Genomic DNA, 25,069 nt, shown 5'->3' with positions numbered 1-25,069 from the left:
CTCTGTAACCTCCCCAAATACCCACAGTGTGTGGGAAAGATGTTTCCATAGTTTGCTAGTGAGTTTACAACCTTTTGGAAAGCAATTTAGCAACATAGCTGGTTCTTAACTTCTCGAATTTCAGTTCTCATACACTCTACATGAATACCTCTGAAACTACTTTCCTCAGCATAGTTATCTAACTATGACTTGAAAAGTTGATTTAATGGTGTAGTCATCCAGCCAGTGGGGCAAAGGCCTGGCATTCACATGTTTTATGTTTAAACAGTATCATTTACACAACCCCAACATTCCTTTTTCTCATTTGAACTGATTTTCTCATTAGTTTTGCAAGACTAGGAAAACTGTTAGCAATAAATTGTGAAATAGATCTTTTGCTAAAGTTCAATATGTTTAACAGTTTTGGTTCTTTTGTTTTCTCGTTTTTCCCAGCTCAACATTCTGTTTCTAATTTGACAGCCTTTTTCATTTCCAGCTAAAGTTGATTTTAATTCATGATTTATTTCAAGTATACCTGACTTATCTTTGGAGCTAAAAATCATAGCTGTTTTTTTTTTGTTGGAATCATGTTTATTAATTACTTTATTATCATTTATCCTCCAGTATTCATTGGGAAGCAGTGATATGCCAGGCCCTACATAGGTTGGGCTTCCTCTGCCCTCAAGAGATTAGTAGGAGAAACAAACAAATAGCTGTGTGGTGTGCTGGGATTGGGGCAGGCTCCAGGAAAACAGTGAGGCTTGATTAACTCTGGGTGGGGTGGGAGATGGACACAGGGACTCAGCATCTTTTCAGCTCTATCTCTCTTCCACAGCTGGTCATCTAATCTATGTATTGGCCAAATGTTCTGCAAATTGTAATAGAATTAAAATGCTATCTTGTCATAAAGGAAACTAAGAATAAATTAATACAATTCTATGAGCTTCTCTGAAGAAACTCTATTTAGAGCATTTAAAAAACATCTTTTTTAAACTTTAAATGGAAAGTGTGTGTTCCTTTTCCATGGACCCATGTTGATTATTTCTGGTTTTGCAATATCTGCCTGCCTGTGTTTTTCAGAGTGGTTACACTATGTATAAATTAAGAAGAACCCCAGGACCCAAAGTGTTTGAAGTTTAGATAGCAATTGCCCCCTGATACATATTTTCTTGTGTATTTATTGCTATATGAAATTGTTTTTATACTCTAGTTTATATATAAACTAGTTATATATATAATTATATGTAGACATATATATAACTACATATAATTAATAGAATTGACTACATCAGGATTTCATGACCTCATCATGTAATAACAATGTAAACAGAATAACAAGCATGCAACCAACTGGAAAATATTTCCAACATGTGACAAATTTAATATCCTTAATATATAAATTACTCAGAAATTGGAAAGAAAAGCATTGTGATCCAATTAAGCAAAAGCATAAGAGGTTTGTACAGAAAATTCATGGAAAAAATACAATTAGTAGTGCTTATTATATACCCAGGTGTTTTTCTAAATGCCTAATAGATTGACTTTTAGCCCTCATGTCAATTATGAGATGACTCTGATCAAGTTACTTAACTTCCTGTGCTTCAGTTTCCCTCCGCTGTGCACATGTCTAAGAATTTTTCTATGAAAAATGCAAAGAAGTTAAGTTGCTGGGTTGTAGAGATTGTTTATTTTTAATAGGTCTTACCAAAATTCTATCCACATTGCCATGTCAATGTACATTCCCATCAACACGGTTTGAGATGATCACTTTCCCCCAAACCAAGCCAACACTTAATAAGCTGTAATTCCCCTTTTTTGCCAACGTGGCAAATCTCTTCTGCCTCTCAAGAATTCAAATCATGCTGAGCATCTTTTCATGAACTTCATGACAATTTGTGTGTCTTTTTTGGAGAAAGGTCTATTCAATTCTTTTGCCCATTTTTGAGTTGGGTATTTTTTGATGTTGAATTCTAGGTGTTTTCTACATATTCTGGTGGTTCATCCTTAGTCAGATATGTGATCTGGAAATATTTTCTCCTGTGAGTTGCCTTTAATTCTATTAATATTATCTGTCTTAGTCTACTCAGGCCATGATAACAAAATACTGTAAACTGTGTAGTTTATAAACAAAAGAAATCTATTTCCCATAGCTCTGGAAGCTAGGGAGTCCAAGATCAAGGTACTGGAAGATTTAGTTCATGGTTAGAGTCTACTTCCTGGTTTATAGATGGCAGTCTTTTCACTATGCCCTCACGTGGTGGAAGGGCTGCGAGCTCTCTCCAGAGTCCCTTTTATAAGGGCAATAATCTCATTCTTGAGGACTCTGCCCTGATGCCCCAATCACCACTCAGAGGCCCCGTCTCCTCATGCCATCATCTTTGGGGTTTGGATTTCAAAATACGGATTTTGATGGGACACAAATATTCAGACCATAGTAGTGTACTTTGATGCACGAAGCTCTTTAATTTTCATGAAATACAATCTTTTTGTTTTTGTAACCTGCGCTTTTGGTGTCATGTCCAAGAAATTGTTGTCACTTCCAATGTCATGAAGTTTTCCCCTATGTTCTCTTCCAAAAGTTTTATAGTTTTAGATCTTATGTTTAGGTCTTTGATCCATTTTGAGTCAAATTTGTTTATGGTGTTATGGAGGGGCCAATTTCCTTCTTTTGCCTGTGGATACTAGACGTTAATTTTTATTACATTTGATAATTTTCCGTATTGCAAAGCCCCTTGAAGAGCACTGTGTCTTATAATCCTTTATATCCCTTGCAATACCATGCATTTAATAAGAGCTCAGTGCACTTTAAAAAAATACTTATTTTTTTAAATACAAATAACTACTTATTTGTAGTTACTGACTACTGCATTGAAAATATTACTCTGTACCTTAATTGTAGGACCAGCTCATTATAGGCAATTAAAAATGTTTATTGAATTATGGGATTGAATATACTTATTCTGAGGAATTTCATTGTCAAAGAAAAAATATTTTTTCAATTAAGTGATATTGACAGGATTGGAGAATGAGGATTATTGTAAACATTGTAATACATGATACATATATATTAAAAGAGAATGATATAAATACCCCCAAAATACTGTACATAGCCATTTTCAAAGCACATACTTCTCCTTTGAAGATGGTGAATTAAAATGAAGAATTCACTATTTTTTTCCTCTCTTCCAAATCTTTTTGAAATAATCCAATTAAAAGAAAAGCCCTAAGAACTCTGGAAAACCAAAAAGGGTGATGTGATAGTTGCATAAAAATGTTCCCAATTAGGGGCGCCTGGGTGGCTCAGTGGGTTAAGCTGCTGCCTTCGGCTCAGGTCATGATCTCAGGGTCCTGGGATCGAGTCCCGCATCGGGCTCTCTGCTCAGCAGGGAGCCTGCTTCCTCCTCTCTCTCTCTCTGCCTGCCTCTCTGCTTACTTGTGATCTCTCTCTATCAAATAAATAAATAAAATCTTTAAAAAAAAATGTTCCCAATGAACAAAGCTTGCTGGCACTACATCCTTGTATAGTCCCCTCCCACAAGGAAGCTGGAATTTAGCCAGTAGATAAGTGACAGTGATGCTGCACCATTTGAATCTAAGCCTTTAAAAGTCCTGGTGGTTTCCTCTTTTACACTTATTATGGAGGAAAATAGCTTTTTTCCTCTACCCATCTTAGGTTCATTGGTTAGGGCCCTGCAGATTAGACCAACTAAAGACAGATTAACAAGAGAAAAACAGAAGAATTTAATAATAACTGGGCATTGCTATATACATAGGAGAACTCAGTGATGTGTAACTCAAAAAGGTGGTTAGAACTTGGGCATAGATAGTATCTTAGCAAAGCACAATGAATTCCTAGAAAAGTGACAAGACAAAGGAAAAGGGTTATAGACTTCTTAGGGTGGCAAACTATGGGAAGGTAAACATTGGGGGGAAACTAATGGAGTAGGTTGGTTTGTGCAGGTCCATTTCACTGTTGGCTTTCTGTCTTTTTTCATGGCTATAAAAATTCCCTGCGAGAGAGGAGTTATGACAGTCCTCATTTCTCAGAAGTTCCTGCTTTTGGTCAGATATGGAAGTTCTAGGTAGATTTCTTTCTGCATCTGTCAATTCTCTTTTGCCTCCAGCTCAAAATAATCCTTATGACAAAGTGGCATATTTTGGGGTGACATATTCTGGTCCCCTACACACTCTTAGAAGCTAGCAATATGTGAAAAGGTCTTTAAGATTTTTTATAATTTTTTATATAATAACTCTATTTCTAGGTATTATTCCTAAGGGAACATTCAGAAATATGAACTCCCTTTTACAAATAATAGTTACATATCATTGTGAATTATAATAATAAGAATTGGAAGGTGGACATAGCCCTACTGTTGAATGCTAGAAGAATGGTTCAACAAATTATGTTGTATACATTTGTTAAAATTGCTTAGTCATTGAAAGTAATGATTTTGGAGCATATTTACTGACAATGAAATGCCACTCATTCATTTATTCATTCATTTTGCAAATATGTGTAAATAGTGTGTGTCAGGCCTTATTTTAGGTACTGGGTTTTCATAGTGAACAGAATTCTCTTATGGAACAATTACTCCCCTGGAACAGTCATTCAGGAGACAACAGAAAAAAAAAATAAATAAACAGGCAAACAAATTTATTATGTATAGTGGTGATAAATGCTAAGAAGAAAAATAAAATCACAGGAGAGTTACTACTGTTAAAATATGATATCATGATACAATGTTAGGAGATGTTTATATAGTGTAATCCTAATTTTATAAAGAAATAAACAAAACCCTTACCACCACAATAAATACATGTACATAAGGACAGAATAATGACTTGGAAAAAAATTAGAATATTCACAGTGCTTAGCCCAGAGTAGGAGAATACTTGGTAATTTTTTTTATATGTTCCCACTTTCCAAATTGTCATAATGAACATTTATTAGAATCAGAAAGCCACAACACACACAAATCATTGAAAAATCCATAGAATTAAGTTTAAAATGAAAACACTAATTTATACATGTTTATTATTAAGTTCATTATTATGAACTTAATACAAGTTTATTATTAATTGCTTAAAGGAACATGACATTTGTCAGAACCCATAAAATGTACAACATGTAGTGGACCTTAATTTATACTATGAATTCTGAGTGATAATAATGCGTCAGTGTAGTATCATGGCACATAATAAAGGTATAACCGTGGTATAGAATGTCCATAGTGGGAAAGATGGTGTTAGGGTGGAGGATAGGGGATATTTGAATTCTCAGTACTTCCTACTTAATTTTGCTGTGAACCAAAAATTACTCTAAAAAATAAAGTTTTTCTTTTTAAAGATTTATTTATTTACTTGAGGAGAGAGAGTGCACGTGTGCACACGTATGAGTTGGAGGAGGGACAGAGGGAGAGGTAGACTCCCCACTGGGCACAGAGCCTGATGTGGGGCTTTGTCTCATGACCCACAAGATCATGAGCCAAAATCACGAGTCAGACGCTTAATAGACTGAGGCACCAGGTGCCCCCAAAATAAAGTTTATCAATTAAAAAAGCAGAGAGTTAATACAACAGCCATAATGACGTCAAGCATAGAATTTCTTTAAAGAGAAAATTTTGGAAATATGCTTTATCTCAGTAAATTTGGCACAAATCACAGTCCTCTTTCTCACAATTCCAGAAGCACAGTTTTTTTTAGTATCCCATGGTAAACACATCCATTTATAAGGGACAAACCAATATTTACCAAACTCCTCAAACTGCAATACAAATCCAATGTCTGTTTTATTACTTAAAGAGTGCTGTCATGTCAGCTGGAATACATGTGTTGGTGTAAGCAACATTTTTTTCTGTGAAGTCATGGAAAAATGCTTTATTATCAGAAGATTGCCTGGAGAGCCTGAAATTAAAGGAAGTGGTAGCTTGTTTTATGATTTGATTATCAAATGAAGTATTTCTCAAAGTGTAGGTCCATGGACTTCCTACGTCAAACTCACCAAGGGTGTTTATGAAGTACAGATTCCCAAACACTAACCTAGATTTACCTTATCAGAATCTCCAGGTATGGACCCCAGAACTGCATTTTTAACAAGTACCCAAGGTGTTATTTATGTGCATGGAAGTTTGTAAACCACTGGTACTTGGTTAAAAGGTAATGATGCACTTTCTCCACAATGGGAAATTAACAACTCAAGGGTGTTGGTAAGACATACTTTTCTCTAAATCTGCTTTGAGAACACTGCTAATTTCAAGCTCTGAGCCTCTGCTTTTCTCTTGATTCCTTGACTATGTTAGCTTTCTTTAATTACTGTCAAGTCATCATAGAAAATCATTCCTTTTTCTCTTCATATCACTGCCCAGAGTTATTAAATTATTTTTTATGTATTCTATAGAGGGATAATTGTATACAGTGACAGTCTGATGAGTTTTGACAAATGCATATATCCATGTAACCAACATTCCAGTTGAAAAATAGAATATGCCATCATCCTATCCTAGGAAGTACACTAGTAACCACTATTATGATTTACATCCCCACAGATCAGTTTTGCCTAGTCTTGAACTTCATAAAATGGTATATTGATTAAGAGCTAACCCCATAGTTGTTATAAAAGATGACATTCATGTTTCCAAGTTATTTTAAGAGAAACTACTCCAGACAACTCTTAAGAAACTCCAACATATTTCAGTTTTCATTGGTAAAGGTGAAATTCCTTAATTAAGAGTTCATTGCCTAGAGGTATAAACAGGATTCTGCTGAGGACTTTACAAACTATCCTTCTGTAGCCAGTTAAGCCTTCAATTAAAACCAGCTTTAATGTATCCAAGTTGTAAAACTCTGATAGGAAAAGAGAGAATGCAATTGGAAGAAATTTTTCTGACTCTAAAGAATGATATCGTGTAGCTTTTGCAAGAATTTTCAGATCAACTTTTTGAAATACAATAAATAATACTTTGTAGGAAGAAAGTTTGGAGATAGGCAAATATATGCCATTTGATTCACAGACTGTGGAATACCAAGTCTGGTCCTAGATTAGATTCCAAAAAGGATTGGGTAACATCTTCCCCAAACTTGGATTTCACCATAGTCTTACACACTTTTACGTTTTCAGCCCCACAGTAGCAGTCCTTTTCGAAGCCTAAAGGAATGTGACATCATTTGAGAAATAGTACATCCTTTCTACTATCCATTATCGTAATTCCCTGGGTCCATAACACTTCCTCTGGTCCTTACCATTTGTGCATGTTTTCATTCTTCCAGGAATTAAACATTTCTGCTACTATTTGTGTGTTTCCATGTCACTCTCGTAGCATTGTCATTTACCTCCATCTTTCTCATTGTTCATTCTGTATCCTAACTTAAAGAGCTCTATGTCAACACTTAAATTTCTTTTTAAGAATCTCCCCACCTTTTTCTCCTCACTGGAGTTGTCCAAGGTCATATTTCCGAGGACTTCTTGGTTCTGTCTTCTTTTGGAAACTTGTGAAATTATGCCTGTATTTTAAAAAATATGTTGAGGTCTAGCTTCCTAAAGTCTTCTGTACATAAGCTTGCCCTACTTTGAAGATGATGTGGCCATGTTCTTCCAGGTTCCCACCCCTTCCACTCTGAAGAATGGCTTCTTCCCATTGGTTGGAAGCAGAGCACAATTATTTCTATTACTTCCTTTACCCTCTAGGACATGGAATTGTTAGGAAGACAAGTGAAAAACTGCTTTTATCTGAATGAAGTATCCAAATGTTATCTGCATTGTGTATGCTCTGCCAATTTTGTGGCTTTCCTCCATGTGGCTCAGCTCTGCTTCCATGAAAACATTGCTTCTGTTCTTCTCCTCTTTCATCTTCATCCAAGCGTTCAGAGACTCCGCTGAATCTATTGTTATCACAGCCTACAGTGCTGCTCCATCTCCTTCCAACAGGTCTTTGTGCACACACACCCTTCTATTACTGTGTTCCCATGGATCTCTTCCATTTCACCAGCTCTCCGTGGTATCTGTGAGGTCTTGTTTGTCACCCTATGCTAAATATCAAAGTTGCTGTGTTGCTTATGTTCTGTGCATGATATCTGGACATCTGCTGCCTACGTTTTCTTTCTGATGTCCTTCCTGGTTGTTTTCTTATTGAATCATTCAGCACCTCCCTTACTGTTGAAATTCTTCCCAGCCCCTCCTTAATGTCATTCATGGAAACCCATTTCAGTTTAATCTAGGTGTTTTTTTCTCCCTTCCCATCTGTTTTCCATTTACAGCCCCTTTGGCCAGATGAGTTGGTATCGGACTAAACACATTCTTTTCAGTCTTTGAAAAATTCTCTTCATTCCTGGTCAAATATCCATCATTCCTACATTTGAAACTATGGCTCTGAAATAAAAATTTGTACCAAGTGTGTACCTAGTGGTTCACTTTTCATATCATATTTTTATTCTAAACAGTTGCCTTTAAGTCTTTTATGTCCCCAATTTCACATCATCTTGAGATATTTTCATAGTCTATTTTGATGGGCTTCCATTTCTCTGAACTTGGCAAGTGATACCTTTGACCAACCTCAGCAGGCTCTGACATGTGCTAGATTTATACTCAGGAAGATAACACCCGTTCTTGCATGACTTGATTGTGTCAATTCACAGACATTACCATATTCCTCACAAAGGGGTCAGTCCCAGTGCTTGGCTTTTCCTTCATAACTTTATCATTTCATGTGTCTTCTTCCTCTGTAAGAGAGCATTATTACAAGTGGTATAGTACAGTAGAAAGGAATTTTGTTCCTTTTGTTCCAAGCTACTTGTTATTTGGTAGCTAAGGAGGACAAATAAGTGAATTCTATAAGACTCAGCTTCTTTATCCTCCAAGTGGGGGATAGAATACTTACCTTATAGAGTTATTGTGATGATCTAATAAAATATTACAAGTGAAACCACTTTATAAACTAAAAGTAGCACAAACATAGGTTTTAAGAGTAATCATTGGATTATTTAGTATTCCTCCACTCTGAAGAGCACATAAAGCATTCATGAGAAGTCTCTCAACATTGGCTCCAACCCCATATTAACTCATTTATTGAGTGCCTCTTGGAAGCTAGGTCCTCTGTAAGGAGAAACAAGGCATGTGCACAAAACTTGGTGGTGAATACTCGGCCAGGAAGAAACTGAATTCGGGAAGGTTTCCTTTCCCCAGAAGATTCAAGTGGGCATTGTGCTGGCCTGTATGGTACATACAGGCCAGCACATATCTGTGCCATGTTCTTTGTTCTTTGGGTTTTAACACTTCAACAAGTACTTCTGGGCACCTGGAAATCAGCCCAGTGGTGTGCAGGAATCTATTCATTTTTAGAACGCTGGACCTCTGGCTTGTGCTGGATCCAACTTAAGCTAACTTCATCTGGGAATATGCCACAGTACCCTCTTCTCCACCCTAACCATGATGGGATGGCATGGTTCTCTAGCGAGTTTGTAGGACCAACATAATAGCAACCAACTGTGATAGTACCAACTAAAGTCACATGCATTGAATCCCTGCCATGTGTCCATACTTTGTTAGGCTCTTTCTATACATCAGTGCTTTTCAACCATTAAAAATTACTGCTCTCCTAAGAATTGCTCCCCATTCTTAGACATGTTTTTCTTAATATGACATTTTAATACCACAGATAACACTGTGTGCTTGTTTAGGAACTGTATATATGTAGGTAATTTGTGTGATTTATATGGGAAGAGAGTGAGATCTTTTTACCTTCTCCCCCAAGAACCAATTTTCACCCCCCTGAGGGTGATATTACCCCCACTGAGAATGTGTGTGTGTGTGTGTATTCCTCCCCTTCCCTCAGTCATTCCCCAAGAATCTGCAAACTGTGTCAAATCCTGAACCTACTACACAACTATTGACCCCAGGGAAAGAAACCTTAATTCAGAACACTCCATTTAAGGAAAGGCTGCATTTTCTCCATAGAGCCCAACCCTCAGGTCAAGCCTGGACAGACCCGAGCTTGATGAAATCTTGTGGTCTTTCTCACACACTGTTTTCTTTGTGACTTCCTCCCCCAGGACCTTGAAAGGATGCTGAACATTCCTCATCAGAAACCTGAGGAGGACACTGAAAAGACAGCCACAATTTTCCTTCTGCTTGCTGCCAAGTTTCTTGAGGGCTCAGCTGTTGGGGTAAGATTTGTAGGAGTTCATATATACATACGAAATCTATCTATATATGTAGATATAAAATAAAAGCACACACATACTGCAACCCTGAGGCTTCAAATGCTGTCTTAGTTTTCTGTCAAGGGGCTAGAAAATATGGAAATGAGGGAACATCATGGAAGGATAGGGGAAAGAGGAGAGAGAGAGAGGAGAGGCCAGAAGACTAGAGGGATGAGGACGGGAGGAAGAAAGAAAAGAAGAGAAAGTGTGAAGAAAGGAGCAAGGGCCTTGCAATCGGACAACGAGTCTGGTCACTTTGTGACCTTGGGAAAGTTATTTAAACACTCTAAGTCATTAAAAGACTTGTTCAACAGGGCCTATCTTTATATTTACAATATCTAGCATACAAAAGGTGCCCAGTTGTGTCAGTATTATTATTATCATCACATATTGGTAATAAAAGGAATTAGAATCAAATAAGTTTGACATCCAAGTTTATAATCTTATGCTTATGCATACCAGTAGATATGGGCAGAACCATAAGGGCATTCCAGCACTCTGCTGATGGCAGAGGAAGACGTGTCTGGAGTTTCTAAGGGACCCAAAAAGTAGCCCTCCTGTTTCCCATTCAATATATGAACCATTTGAGATCTACGGCAAAGGAGTCATCAGTGGAGGCCAATATATGGCCCTCATTACTGGTCAATGCTACTTCACAGAACTTGACTGCTATCTTGGAGCAAGTGGAGTTCTCAGCATCAAACTTGGGCATTTGACCAACTTACTCATCAACCTCAGGCAACATTAGAACACGGCAACCTCCCCCACATGCAGAAAGATGCCTTTCTGTGGGTATTCTTGAAGAAAAGGAAAGGAAGCAAGAGCTAGACCATGCATGACTTCTTCTCCTAAACTCACCAACCAGGTAAGTCAGTTCACTTCCCCGGGAAGGGGTGCTGGGGTGGAGGCATGTGTAAGGGAACAGAAGAGGCCAGGTGTGTTCCGCCAGTGGATGTCCTTTGACCTGGACAAGATAAAACGAGAGGGGGTTGGATGTGAGAGTCTCAGCCTCCAACTGTCTCGTAGGTAGTGACAGAACTCAGAGAATTTCACCAGTCTATAGAACTGGCCCTAAGTGGGAGGAAGGGATACTACAGTGTGCTTCAAACTTGTTAACAATGAGTTCTCTAGGGTTAAAAATAAAGATACCCATTTATCAATTTTACTGGTATAAAGGGTGTGTAGCACACAATTTATAAATGATAATAAAACACACACTACTCTCTTCTAAATTCCATGTAGCCAACTGATTCTCACTGAATGTTTTCACTGGTGTTTGCTCTAATGTTTTATCCATAGCCAGCCTGTGGATGCAATTCAATCATGAGTTGATAAATGGAGTCATTTCCACCATCCAGATAACAATAGATGTGAATAACTTACAGGCATAGACAATAGCAAAATGTAGTAAGATTATTTAGAAGTGACGAGTTTGCATATTTATGACCTTTGTTTTTAATGTAAATTAATTGTATGTTTGTATAATATACATTTTAATAATAGCTGTGTTTAACAGTCCAACTTATAAAAAGCCCAAAAATGTATCAGTCAGCACATCATCGAGGAGTGTCCCACAGTCCGAATTGTGTTCAGCCCTCACCTTAGGAGATACTGGGGTTCCAGAGGTGGAGCAAGGGGCAGGCTGGCTGTAGGGATTGCCAGGCAGGAAGAACAGCATCCACGAGGGGGCAGTGTGGGTCCAGGTGGTCCCTTATATAGGGAGCCAGACCTCAGCCTGTGGTTACTGGTTGAATAATGACAAGCACCACCGCTGGAGGGACTTGGGGCTTCTCTCTTGGTGCTGACCAGGCGAGCAATCTGGAAACCAAAACACATGACCTGAGCTGCTATTGGAGAAGGGATCAGGGGAGAATCCTCCTGTTCCCAGCACCCATCTGGCTTCAGGACAGGACGGGACGAGAGCCGATTGCAGTGAGGTGAAGACTCACTCTGGACACAAGATGTACTTGGGGCTCAGGAGCTTGAGTGAGACAGAAGTTAATTAAATGAAATGGAGTTTGGGGCCTGTGGTTGAGAAGACCAGGGAGGGGAGATCAACACTAGAAGTCAAGCGGGATTTTCTAGTCTGCTAAAACACTTGGAGCCATGAGGGACACAAGCAGAATCACAGAAATCCATTTCCAAACTGCATTCTTTCCTGTACTTAGGAGCTGTGGCTGAGTTTTTAAGCAGGGGCAAGTTCTGTAGCACAACACATCCATCAGCAGATACTGTGATATGATAAAATACTGGATATTTAATCCTAATTCCATTTCATATGCTTACAGTCATTTTCTAAAAGCCCCACTTAAGGCTTAAATGCCTCTTTTAGGAGTTTGAAGATGTAGTTTCTTAGTGACTTACTTTTTCCCCTCTCCAAAATAAATCTAGCCAACTGAACAGAGCAAAAGCAAAACTAGTACCTGGAAAAATCACATTTTCTTGCTAATTTAGGCAAAATGGTCTTTAAAATTGTATAAACTGTACAAATCATTTATAAAAAGTTTTTCTCTACATTCCCCTGTTAGATTATTTCCTTGTTTAGTTTATGAAGGTCTAGCTTTGTCCTAAAACCTGAAAGCCCAGGATTTCAAAAGAGTTGTATTTATCTCTTCGCTTGCTTCGGGCATGAATTGCTCCTAGGCCATGGAAGACAAGTCAGTTCATATTGACGTGTAGGCCTTAGGTTAACAGAAGATCAGCAATTTTAGTTTGAGATAATACATCTTACCTTGTTATTTTTTTTTTATAAGATTTTATTTATTTATTTGAGAGAGAGACAGTGAGAGAGAGCATGAGAGAGGAGAAGGTCAGAGGGAGAAGCCGACTCCCTGATGCAGGCCTTGATCCCGGGACTCCAGGATCATCACCTGAGCCGAAGGCAGTCACTTAACCAACTGAGCCAGCCAGGAGCCCTTACCTTGTTATTTTTAACAGTTTATGAACTGTTAAGTTCAGTGATATATTAGAAATAATGGGAAAACAGCAAATTGTGGGTGATTAATGTCTAACATAAATTAGTTCAAGTTCCTAAATAATTTATTTTTTACAAACAGTATATTATGTCTATGTTAAAAAATTAAGTCATCTTTTATAGGGAAGAATAAGAGAAAAGATATCAAAACTAAATGAATAAATAGGATCACAGTATACATACTGTTTTATAGCTCAAAAATATTTTTGACAGTACATAATTTTAAACATGTAGAGAATGGAGTATAATGAACCCTCAGACTCTGAATCTTGTTTCATCCATCGCTTTACAACACCGTCAATATGACATTTCATTTCTAAATATAGAACTTAATAAATAATAATACACCATGATCACATTTAAAAAATCATTATAAAAATGCCATAGTATCATTCAATATACAGTCATCATTCAAATGTTCTCAACTTTCATGTATGTGTGCACCAACATGTGTGCACACTTGGACTTATAAAGGTGATACAATGTATTGCAGTTGGTTAATATGTCAATTAAGTGTCTTAATCTGTAGGTTCTCCTGTCATTACTTTTGTTTTTATAATTTATTTATTAAAGATAACTTTTTTTTGGTAACTTACTAAATCACAAGTATTTCCCCATCATTCTTTAAGGCTTCATAATATTCTGTCATGTGGGCATTCCATGATTTATTTTCACAACCTTCTATTGTTGGATAATTAATTGTGCCCAATATTTGGACACCAGTAGTTACTCAGTAACTGTCACCAGTATCATTCAATTTATTGTGAACAATACCCTAACACATACATCTATGCGGACTTGCTTAATTGTTTAAGAAAGATTGATAGATGCAGAATTCCTGGTTGAAAGAATCAGTGTATGTATCTCTCTCTCTCTCCCCCAGTGCTTTTTCCAATGGTTTGCTTTACTTCTCATGTAACGTATGGACTTGCTTTTGAATTTGATTTAAATTCAAACTCTCGAAAAATTGAGGATTCCTGCAGTAAATATTGAAACCATTTCTTTCTATACTGCTAAGGTTCAGGATTTGGTAAACAATCTTTCAATATGGAAGGGTCAGGAAGAGATTTATGGCAAGGTAACTCTACAGGTGTTGACAGTCAAAGAGCAGGTTACACTGGAAGGTGTCATGTGTCCTCAATGACCCACCCCTTTGGCTTGATGAGTCACTTTAATTTGAAATGAAAATGTCACTCTCTTTCATATGATTGATGAAAAACCCTGAACATGTAGACGGAATGCCTTGGAAAATATGTTCGCTCTTTCTTTGATTGGCAATGCTCATACTGTGAGGTTACAAGAAAGTCTAGTCTCCTGGAGGGAAGGTGAGTAGTTGTTACTGCCGCAGGGTAAAATTCCATAACTTCCTTTGAAAGCTCTCAGGAATTCATTGTGGGGTTGGATGAATAGGAAGGGGGTAGGGGTAATGATAAAATAAGATCAGCCATGAATGGGTAATTATTGAAGCTAGTACACAGTAATTCATTTCCCTTATTTGGAGAATGTGTGAAAATTCATGTCCATAATAAAAATTTAGAAGATCTCCCAGAGCAGAATGGCCAGTCCATGGCCTGTGCCCCTGGGTGGCTCTTTGGTGCTCCCAAGTACAGCCCTTGAGGCAAACATGAATAAGATTTCACAATATATTACTGTAATGGGTTTTTTTTAAAGTAATAACAAGTCCTTGGAGAGATTTCAAATGATATTCCACACAAGCTTGTGCTACCATTCACTTTTATTTCATGCAATAAATGAATCATACAGGAATATTTTACAAGGGAAATTATTGTAGCCCCTTGTCAGTGACACCAGAGGATTCTGCCTTATATCTTCTGTCAAGGAGAGCACTCTTACAGTGTAGTCTTTAAGAAAAAAAACCTTCACAATCAGGAAATTCTACTTTCTGTGTAATCTGGTTTATAAAAGGTACACCGAAAACACCTATGGTATACCAAGCTGGGATTCATGAGTTAATACTGAATTTTTTTCTTTTAAACTTATTTTGAAAGTCAGGGATGCCCAAGGACCTGATATATTGTAGACCATCACCTAGAATGGCTCCAAAAGTTGGTGTCTAAAATTTTAATTGTAGATTAATACCATGTTCTGGGATGTTCATGGAATATATTATAGATATAAAGGATGATTATATTATTTATACAGATACTTGATCTATTAGATGCTTCCTCTTAGTTGGCTAAGAACTAGGTGTTGAAAATGCTGAGTCAATCACTCGACTCTTGTTAAATCACTTAACCAACCTCAGTGGTAATTCTCTGACATACAAAGAAGAGGGGATATTTCAGTTTGAGTCAGCAACCACCAGCAAGCAGATGGCTGATTTTTTTTCTTCTCCCACACCCTGACAATGAAACTAGAAAGCTATAACCCTTAATGAACATAAATTAGATCTCAATTATAAAAGACCTCATTTCATGAAATAATAAAGATTCCATTGCTTCAAGGGATTCTTCATTTTATACATAAGGAAACAAAGGGTGAATGAGGCTTATAAACTCAAGGTTAGATTGAAATCATGGTTTGTTCTGATTTAATGACATCAAGTGGCAAAATCTAAAATTCATCTGGCTACTTCCTTCATAAAATAAGAGCACATTTTATAATCTTTGTGAAAAAATGGATTATGTTCTATCTGCCACCACCAACTGCTTGTTTCTCACTAATACCAATGTACACAATATCATTGCTATTTCTAGTTTGTCTATTGAGATATAATACAATGGTGAACAGAAGCCAGTGCCTCTGTCAACACATCAGACACACAGAGCCTGTCTACACATCTCTTCCCAACTCTGTGTTCTGTAACATCATGTGGATGGCTTGAAATCAGGCATGGTGGGAGTATTTACACTGCAGAAATTGGCACACGCTCAACAAGGACTTTTTTTTTTCTTTTAATTGGGAGAACCAGTTTGCCTGTACACCACTTGATATACAATAGATGCTTAATAGCTGAGGCTTTAATATTTGTAGTTTCAGTCCATTTACAAATGACCATGAAGGTGCATTACATTCCGCAAGGTACTGATCAAGCCCAGAATCCTCAGTCTGATCTGACCCTTGTCCAGGTCTGGAACTTCATCTTTTTCTCTTTTTTTTTCTTATCTTATCTTTTTTTTTTTTTTTTGGTGCAAAATGGTGGTTTTATTAAAACACTGGGTCAGGACCTGTGGGCAGAAAGAGCAGCTGCATGGGGGTCTTGAGGAGTGGCTGATGATATACTTGGAGTTGGGAGGAAGTGAGGAAAAGGGAGGTTTCAAAGGGTTTTCATATGCTAAAGAGGACCTACAAGATAATGCTAGAGAGGAACTACAAAATACCATGAGCCTTGCCATGGTCAATGTTGTTTTCCCCTCTAGCAAGGTATTAACGTTAAGATAGTTGGGAGAAGGGCACCTGGGTGGCTCAGTGGGTTAAAACCTCTGCCTCTGGCTCCAATCATGATCCTGGGGTCCTGGGATCAAGCCCCATATCAGGCTCTCTGCTCCATGGGGAGCCTGCTTCCTCCTCTCTCTCCCTGCCTGCCTCTCTGCCTACTTGTGATCTCTGTCAAATAAATAAATAAAATCTTAAAAAAAAATAGTTGGGAGATTCCTAGAAGAATGTCGTATTTGTCCCACCCAGCAGTGTCACCTTGTGCTTTGTTTTCAGCTAGCCTTCTGCTCCCTCATTTCCCACCTGAACAATTTTGACCCTTTAATCTTTAAGGTTGTTGGAAGTGGAAGGTCTCATCTTCTGTAAAATCTTACTGCTGAATAGGGGAGTAGAGCTATCACTACCTCTGGGTCACCTTTGGTCAGTTGGGGAACATATGGAGAAGTTACAAAATGGGGAGGCAGCTGAATCCAACACAGTCAACCAAGATGAACCTCCTTTAGTAGAAGGGATCGTCTGTCAACTGGAAGTTATGGCAGTGAAGGAGTCTTGGCACTAGTCAGGGAGACACTGGAAATGACAACAAAATAAGGTTAATAGTGTAATGAGAAAGAGAAGTCTGAGTAAAAGACCTTTGATAGTTGACCTTTGATAATTTTCCTCCAGTCCAAGAGTTTAAAGCAATCACTAAAGGAAAGAGAGATAATTTAAAGCGCCAATTTGAGAATTCATGTTGGTTAGAAACTCTGGATCTCCAACTTAGGTCATCCTTTTCCCTGCTCACTGTTCTTCAGACCCACAGGCACGCCTTCATCCCTTTGAAAACTTCTTGCTCCTTCCTCACAGTTGGGCTCTTTACAGTTTTCTCTAGGTTACAACCCACCTGCTCCTCACGTGCACGTCCTTCAGTTTGTAGCTGAATTTCAACTTCGTCAGGGTAGCCTTCCTAGACTCCAAGACTAGGTCACGTACAAAAGTTAAAAGCCTTCCTTACACGCTCACCCTTGGCCTTGTAAGGCAGATCATAGTCTGTAAGTCTGTGCCGATTATGATTGTTTGACTCGGGGTCACCTCCTTATCCCAGAAAGGGACTCCCATGGGAGGCGGAGCTCTGTCTGGTTTTCCTCCATGTGCTTTCCTAACTAGAAAACATAGGGCCTTTTAAATTATGTATTGAGAGAATAGTCCAAAGATTCAGGAAAATGCGGAGAAGAAGGTAATAAGCATCTGTATACTTTATCAACCAGCTTTAACCTCAATATATCGCCAGAATTGTTTCACATTTTTAAAGAAGAAAAACAGTGGTATTCTGAGTAAACCCCTTGTGAATTCTTCTCAATCCCGTAGCCATGTTCTCCTCTCTGGAGAAAACCCTAAACACAAAGGTGGTGTGTATTCCTCCATGTAAGAAGCCGTAATTTGCCTGGGAAGGTCCGTCTATGTGTATATTTAGAAGAGATACTACTCATCTTTGCCAGCATAGATGGTGGCTGGAAGTGAGCAAAAGACCCTCCCTAATGAGGATTTATGAATGGCCTGCTTCTTAGAAATGGAACTGATGCTCTGCTTGGGTTGGGATCTCCCAATATATAGTGTGAACCAACTGTGTTATATTGTTTTTTAAAACTCTTTTATAATTTGTTTGAAGTTGTCTAAGTTTTGACAGTAGCTTGATTTGTAGACACTTTAAGCTCCATTAACATAAGAAGACTAAGAGGGAGGGCTGAGTTGTGGTAAAGAGCATGAACCACTGGGGTGACGTCTTTATTAATTGTATGATCTCGAGCAGGGTGATCCTTGAGCAGCATCGTGGGGATCACTGGGGAGCTTGTTAGAAACCCACATTCCTGGCTCCCACCTCAGATCCCCTAAAGCTGAAGCTTGGTGGTGGTACCCAGCAATCTGCTTCAGTCAGTCCTGGGGCTAACTCTGATGCCCACTAGCATTTGAGAACAACCGATCTAAAGCAAGAAATCAGAGCCCTCCAAGCTTCAGTTTATTTATCTGTAAAACAGAAATGATAATCATCAAGACACAGAATCTTTGTGAGGATGAAATATTAATTAACATTTATGGAACACATCTCCCAGTGCCAGGTACTGTTCTTGGCACTTTACATTTTATCTCATGTAATCCTGAAATTAACTTCCTCACAAATAAAGATTAGGAAAGTTGGGGCACTTGGGTGGCTCAGTTGGTTAAGCGGCTGCCTTTGGCTTGGGTCATGATCCCAGGGTCCTGGGATGGAGCCCTTCATTGGGTTCCCTGCTCAGTGGGAAGCCTGCATCTCCCTCTCCCTCTGCCTGCTGCTCCGCCTACTTGTGCTATCTCTCTGTCAAATAAATAAATAAAATATTAAAAAAAAAAGTACCTAGCACATAGGGAGCACTCAATAATTGTTACAATTATATTACTACCTTTTAGAGCTGTAAAGTTAAAATGAGATGATATAAATACTGAGCACAGCATCTAATACGTGGCATGTGTGAAACAGGTATTAATTGTTTGCATGTAAAGGTATTTGCCTGAAGAATAAACATTATTCACATGGGTCTTTATGGGAAGTGGGATCGAGTCTAACATTTTAGACTAGACTAGACTAACTGACAGGGAATCTCCCACTGGAAAAAAAGGCCATTACAGAAAACATTTTATAGATCACATTTCAATCTTTCTTTTTGTGATTGGTCAAAAGTCAAGGAAGCCAAAGAGAGTTCTTTGAACTAATTGGGAGGGCCAAGAAGGTATTAACTACTCTCTAATTAAGCTGGTAATAGCTGCCCTCTATTGGTGAGATCAAAGTCCAGAGAAACACTGCCTGGGAGAACTTTTGAAGACAGGCTTCTCTCTATGACAGCCTTGAAGTTTCGGACCCTTCGAAGTAGTTCAGACAGTGTTGCTCTGTCTGTGGGGGTCCAAGAGAAAGAGGGAGAAGGTCCAGGTGGATGGAGAACAGTTAAAGGGTTAGTTAGGCAAGCGTTCATTTGTATTTGGACATTTGTATTTGTTTCAGAATCTAACTCTGAATTGTGTCTTCTAAAATAAAGAAGTCAAAAAATGCAAATGAAATGAAAAAGTCACTAGCTATTGCTTTGCAGCATTATATAGAGAATTCCTGAATATTGGAGGACTGCTGGAGAAGCATGCTCTCCCTCTGTCTGCTGTGAATGGGAAGCCTTTCCTGTTCACCCTCTCTTGCCCAGCAAAGTTGACCTCTCCCTCTTTGTGCTCCAACTTCACTGGCTTCTCCTCTCGTGACACCCAGTATGAATGGAAGCGCTTGGCTTTTTCTTGGTTTAGACCAGAACTGCCCAATCGTGCAAGTTACATTTGTTACTTAAAAAAAAATTTTTTTTTTAAAGTAGACACTTTAAAAAGTGAAAAGGGAACAGGTGAAAGTAATTTTAACAATGTAGTTTATTGAGACCACAATATCCTGAATATTGTGACTTTGATAGGTAACTAAAGTATAAGTATTAAGGAGATATTTTACAGTTTGGGAGGGTACCCATTCTTTGAAATCCAGTATGCACATCACAATTTGGCTTAGCCCTATTTTGAATGCTCAATAGACACATGTGGCTGAGGGCTCCTGTGTGGGACACAGTGCTTTGTTCAATGCCTGAAACCAGTGTTGTTCCATAGGAAAATGTGGCATGTAGAATTCTAAGATCATGTCCAGCAATCCCTGCCTTTGTATAATCTTTTCCTCTTTGAGTGTGGTGGAGCATATAACCGTGATGAGATATTAGTCGATTGATTAGGATACGTTATATGACAAAAGGGAGACTATTTGGGTGGGCCTGCTCTAATCAGGTGAATCTTTTAAAAGAGAAACATCCTGGCCAGCCTAGAAGAAAGCATATATACACCTGTGTAGTGAACTGCCAATGGAGAGGTGCAGCCTCTAGAAACTGAGACAGGTCCCCAGCAAACAAACTAGAGAGAAAACAGGGACCTCAGTCCTGAAACCACAAAGAACTGAATTCTACCAACAGCTAGTGAGCTTTTAAGAACCCTGAGCCCCAGATGAGAACTGTAGCTGACCCTTTGATTTCAGCCTTGTGAGCCTCCCCCCAGCCCAGAATCTAGCCATTCTGTGGCCAGATTTCAGACCCATGGAACTGTGAGCTAATACAGGCATATTGTTTGAAGCCACTAAATTTGTTATAATTTGTTACACAGCAGTAGAAGACTAATACAGTAAATAAATGACATAATTAAGCAACATCGTCCAGCTGGTGGCAATGTCTCTCTACTGTAGGCATAGTCCGTCAGAAGAATTAGTAGCCTTTGAACCTTAGGCTTAAAAATCAAACCAGTGTCATGGGCGCCTGGGCATGATGACAACATATTTATTTAACTGTGCCAGAGTATTAGCAGTCTCAGCACGTTTGAGTTAGTCTCTTCTTCCCAGTGCCCTTCGCATTGGAGGGAAGAGCTAAGTGAGAGGCAAAAAAAAACAAACAAAAGACAAAGCCTCTGGAAATAAGTTTGGTGTACTTACCTTGTAAAGGAGTGACTTTGATTAGAGGCAAGTACACAAAATAACAACAATAACAAGGATAGCTCACACTTGTTGGGTGTGCCCTCTGTACCCCGCATGTCACCCACAGCCCTAAAAGGCAGATACCTTCTGAGGTAGGTATTACCTTCCTTTTATGGATGTGGAAACCAAGTTTAAGAGGTAGGAGGAGATTTAGCTGCATAACCAGGCAATAAAGGCAATTAGGAATTAGGAAGGAAGAGGAAGAAGAGGTATTTTTGGATAAAGTACTCTTCAGAACAGATTAGCTTAGCTCTCAAATGCAGCTCTTTCTCTTAGCTGGAAGAGAGCTCTGCTTCCTTTCTGTTAACAGGTTCTTTTTTATACCCCTTCTTTCTAACAAAGTGCATTTCCCAAGTGGTCCTCAGCCTCTGCATTCTGCCTTTTACTTTCTCCTTTAGAGAAGTCAATGAGTCTTGTCACTGCCAATAATACCTCTGGTTCTGGGCTCTCAAAGGCTTCTCTTGAACCCTATTGTTCTGAGTTCCAGCCCTCCAGGGCCATTTCCAGTTGGATGTCCCCCTGTTCTCTCAAGTTCAGCTCGGTCAAGGTGGAGTTCAGCACTATGCCCTGAAAAGCAGCTCTCGTCTGTGATGCTCTGCACCTGCCAACGATTCTGTCACCAGCAGCTAGTGCGCCAGGCTGCAAACTCCAAAGACTTTTCAACCCTTTCTCATCTCTATTCCCTTTAGCCAGTCAGCTGCTAACAGTATCTTTCCAGAATGTTTGCTCAACATTCTTCTACAGTCCCCAACCTCCTGGGTCTTTTAGCCTACTGCTCTTCTTTACTATCTTCCTTACCCAGCTTTGGTTCCATGGTGCATCAATTCCATCCCTTTCACCAGGGCCCAAATCCCCTTGCCACTCTGTTTTCATCATTCCTCCTTGACATGACTTGAAGCCAACCATCTTCTTGCCCTTCACCTGGGAGGCTGAGTGGTACTGAAAAAAATTGCACAGAGGAAGGATAAAGTAGAAGCCTCTCTTCCAGTTTTCACGGAAGTCCCAAGACTAGGGATGCCAAATACTCTCACATTCCAGAGCAAATTTTTGGCCCCTCCCTATGCATGACTCCTAAAGAAGGTGGATGAAACAGCCGTTATGATCTTTATCTTTCACTTACCTTGAGCTGTGAATTTTTCCTATCTAGTACTCCCTCCTCCTTACCCCCCTAGCCATCTTTGATAGGTAGCTTTTGAAGCTTGGAGGATACAGACAGACGTTAGACTCATGCCTAGGGAAAAAAGTCTTTAATGAGAGGTTGGCTGAAGTGAACTGTGTGTCAGCATAGCAGAGGGCTGCATTTAGGAAATAACCACATTCTGCCCTCTGCCAGGTCAAAGCTGCATTTTTTTTTTTTTTTTTCAGGGACCAAATGTCAAACCAACGGTGGGAATATGAGTCTGCCTTGTTTAGAAAGGAATCTTGACCCAGAGGCCTTCCTGCAATCGATAAGGTGTACTTGGCAAAAAGAGTTCCGGGGTTCCCCTGGGTAGAGAGGCCAAAGGGAATCATAGGTGGCTCATTTGAGAAGAGGACCGCCTGAGACAAAGGAGTTCCAGATGGAAGAGTCCAGCAGGGGAGCATCTGAGGAGGCTGTGGATGCTCCCATGAGAGAAACCTCCATTAAGGGAAACTACACCAGCTTATACCTGCCAGTCAAATAAGGCCCTCCCTCTTCTTACCATTCGGTTCCTCTACTCCCATCCTGGAGGGTCCATTAGAAGTCAAGTGATGGAGGAACAGAGCAGGGGGTCAGGGAGAAGTAGCATTAACAGGGAAATAGAGATGAACAGCACATTCCCCACTGCAGGCTCTTTGGGGATGAAGTGACCAGAGGACATTTTGTTATCTGAGATGATCACAGGCAGAAGACCTTCCTAATGTTTCATCTGAAGGACGGAGAAGAGTAGGTGCAAAAGAGAGGCTTCAAATGGGCATTTGAGGGTGAAGAATAAAATTGTTTCTCTTTGCAGCCTGTGAGTCCAGTTTGCTCAGTGAGACTTTTCAATTTATATCACTGAAGTAATCTCAGAGGCCATGGCAGTATAACACTTCTGGTGGACGTACTGTCTTATTCTTTGCAAAGTTATGCTTTGCACTTATGCTTCTCTGTCTTCCTTGATCCCTGAACTTCACACCTGCCCCTTATTCTCAGATGATCTTGCCTTACTCTGTGCAGAGAAGAGAGAATCCGTCAGGTGGGAGGAAATTCTCTCCATTTCTTCTGCATCACTAAATGGAGCTAAACTGCAGTTAGAGTGTTAATTGTTAACTGACACATATATTGTAAATATATAAAGGATGGTTCCACTATTTAACAATAGTGTATTCTCTTAAGCAGATGGACTGTTTCCTCCATAATCTTACTCTCAATATCAACTTGCCTATCTTCTCATTTTCGTATAATGTAAAAATAAACTTTTAGCTCAATTTGAAATTTGAAAACTTTTTCCATTTATATTAAAATACGCGAGATCTAAAAGTCAAGTTTTAATTTATTTGTATTGCATTCTGCAAAATATGTCCACAAGATTACCATTTGTATGGTAAGTATTTTGCAATATTTGAAATAGGGCATTTCATGCCTTTGCCTTCACCCTCAGAGAGCTTTTCCAGTCTCAATTCTCTTATTCCATCTAATTACAATTTCATTTTAAAAGCAGTTGGGAGCACATATACCCCAAGCATTTAAAAATGTTACATTTAATGTATATAATGACTTTTTAATTCCAATATAACTAACAAAAATAATTGAAAAACAGAATTGCTAATGGAAGCACGTTTCTCTATAAAAGTAATTTACATTATTTGAAAGAATTCTAAGTTCATTACAGACATTTTTGAAAATCACAGGAAAGTATAAAGAATAAAATAAAAATCAGCCACAAAAACACCACCACTCTCACATTCATTTTTTTTTTAAAGATTTTATTTATTTATTTGACAGAGAGAAATCACAAGTAGATGGAGAGGCAGGCAGAGAGAGAGAGAGAGGGAAGCAGGCTCCCTGCCGAGCAGAGAGCCCGATGCGGGACTCGATCCCAGGACCCCGAGATCATGACCTGAGCCGAAGGCAGCGGCTTAACCCACTGAGCCATCCAGGCGTCCCCTCTCACATTCATTTTTGAGATCTTCAGTCTTTTCTAGTTTTTAAAGTTGGTATAATAATGCATACACATTTTGTTATTTATTTTGTTTTATTTTAATTACAGCATCGTTTATATACAGTGTTGTATTAGTTTCAGGAGTACAATATAGTGATTCAACAGTTCTCTACATGACTAAGTGCTCATGATGATAAGTGTACTCTTCATCCCCATCACCTGTTTCCCCCATCCCCCCACGCATCTCCGCTCAGGTAACCAACTGTTTGTTCTCTATAATTAGTCTGTTTTTTGGTTTGTTCCCCCTTTTTTTAACCCTTTGTTTTGTTTCTTAAATTCTACATATGCGTGAAATCCTGTGGTATTTGTCTTTCTCTGACTGACTTACTTCACTTAGCATTGTACTCTCTAGATCCATCCATACTGTTGCAAAGGGCAAGATTGCATTCTTTTTGATGGTTGAGTAATATTCCATTGTATATGTAAACCAGATCTTCTTTATCCATTCATCTATTGATGGTCACTTATATTGCTTCCATAATTTGGCCATTGTGAACAATGTTGAAATAAACATAGGAGAATGCCAACATATTTTAAAACCCTACTGTTTTTCATTGGAACATTATATTGAGGCCATCTTTTTCTGTGCTCTTGAGTACTCTAACAACCTGGTTTGGGTGACTGAATCATATTCTATCACATTATAATGTTATAATTTATTATATTATTGTCATCTAATATGTAATCTGGTCCTATTATAATTTCTTTTAACAATCCCCAACATGCTTATTTTTATTTATTTAATTTATTTATTTTAAAGGTTTTATTAATTTATTTGAGAGAGAGTGAGAAAGAGAGAAAGAGAGTGCATGA

The 25,069-nt window shown here is 38.7% G+C and overlaps 1 long non-coding RNA gene across 1 annotated transcript in view; it reads left to right on the top strand.

Moving 5' to 3' along the window:
* Positions 1 to 23,968, top strand: part of LOC123392479 — a 30,891-nt gene extending 6,923 nt beyond the window's left edge. The window contains exons 2-4 of the long non-coding RNA XR_006607204.1: positions 10,024 to 10,137; positions 10,833 to 11,038; positions 22,458 to 23,968. This is a non-coding gene — a long non-coding RNA (uncharacterized LOC123392479). The remainder of the gene's footprint in view (positions 1 to 10,023; positions 10,138 to 10,832; positions 11,039 to 22,457) is intronic.
* Positions 23,969 to 25,069: the final 1,101 nt, after the last annotated feature.

This window comes from Mustela putorius, unplaced genomic scaffold, assembly GCF_011764305.1.
Source record: "Mustela putorius furo isolate JIRA1106 unplaced genomic scaffold, ASM1176430v1.1 tig00000580_pilon_pilon_pilon, whole genome shotgun sequence".
In the NCBI taxonomy this organism is placed as follows: Eukaryota; Metazoa; Chordata; class Mammalia; order Carnivora; family Mustelidae; genus Mustela; species Mustela putorius.
The sequence above is the reverse complement of the archived record's forward strand: the minus strand, read 5'-3'. Positions and strand labels throughout refer to the sequence as shown.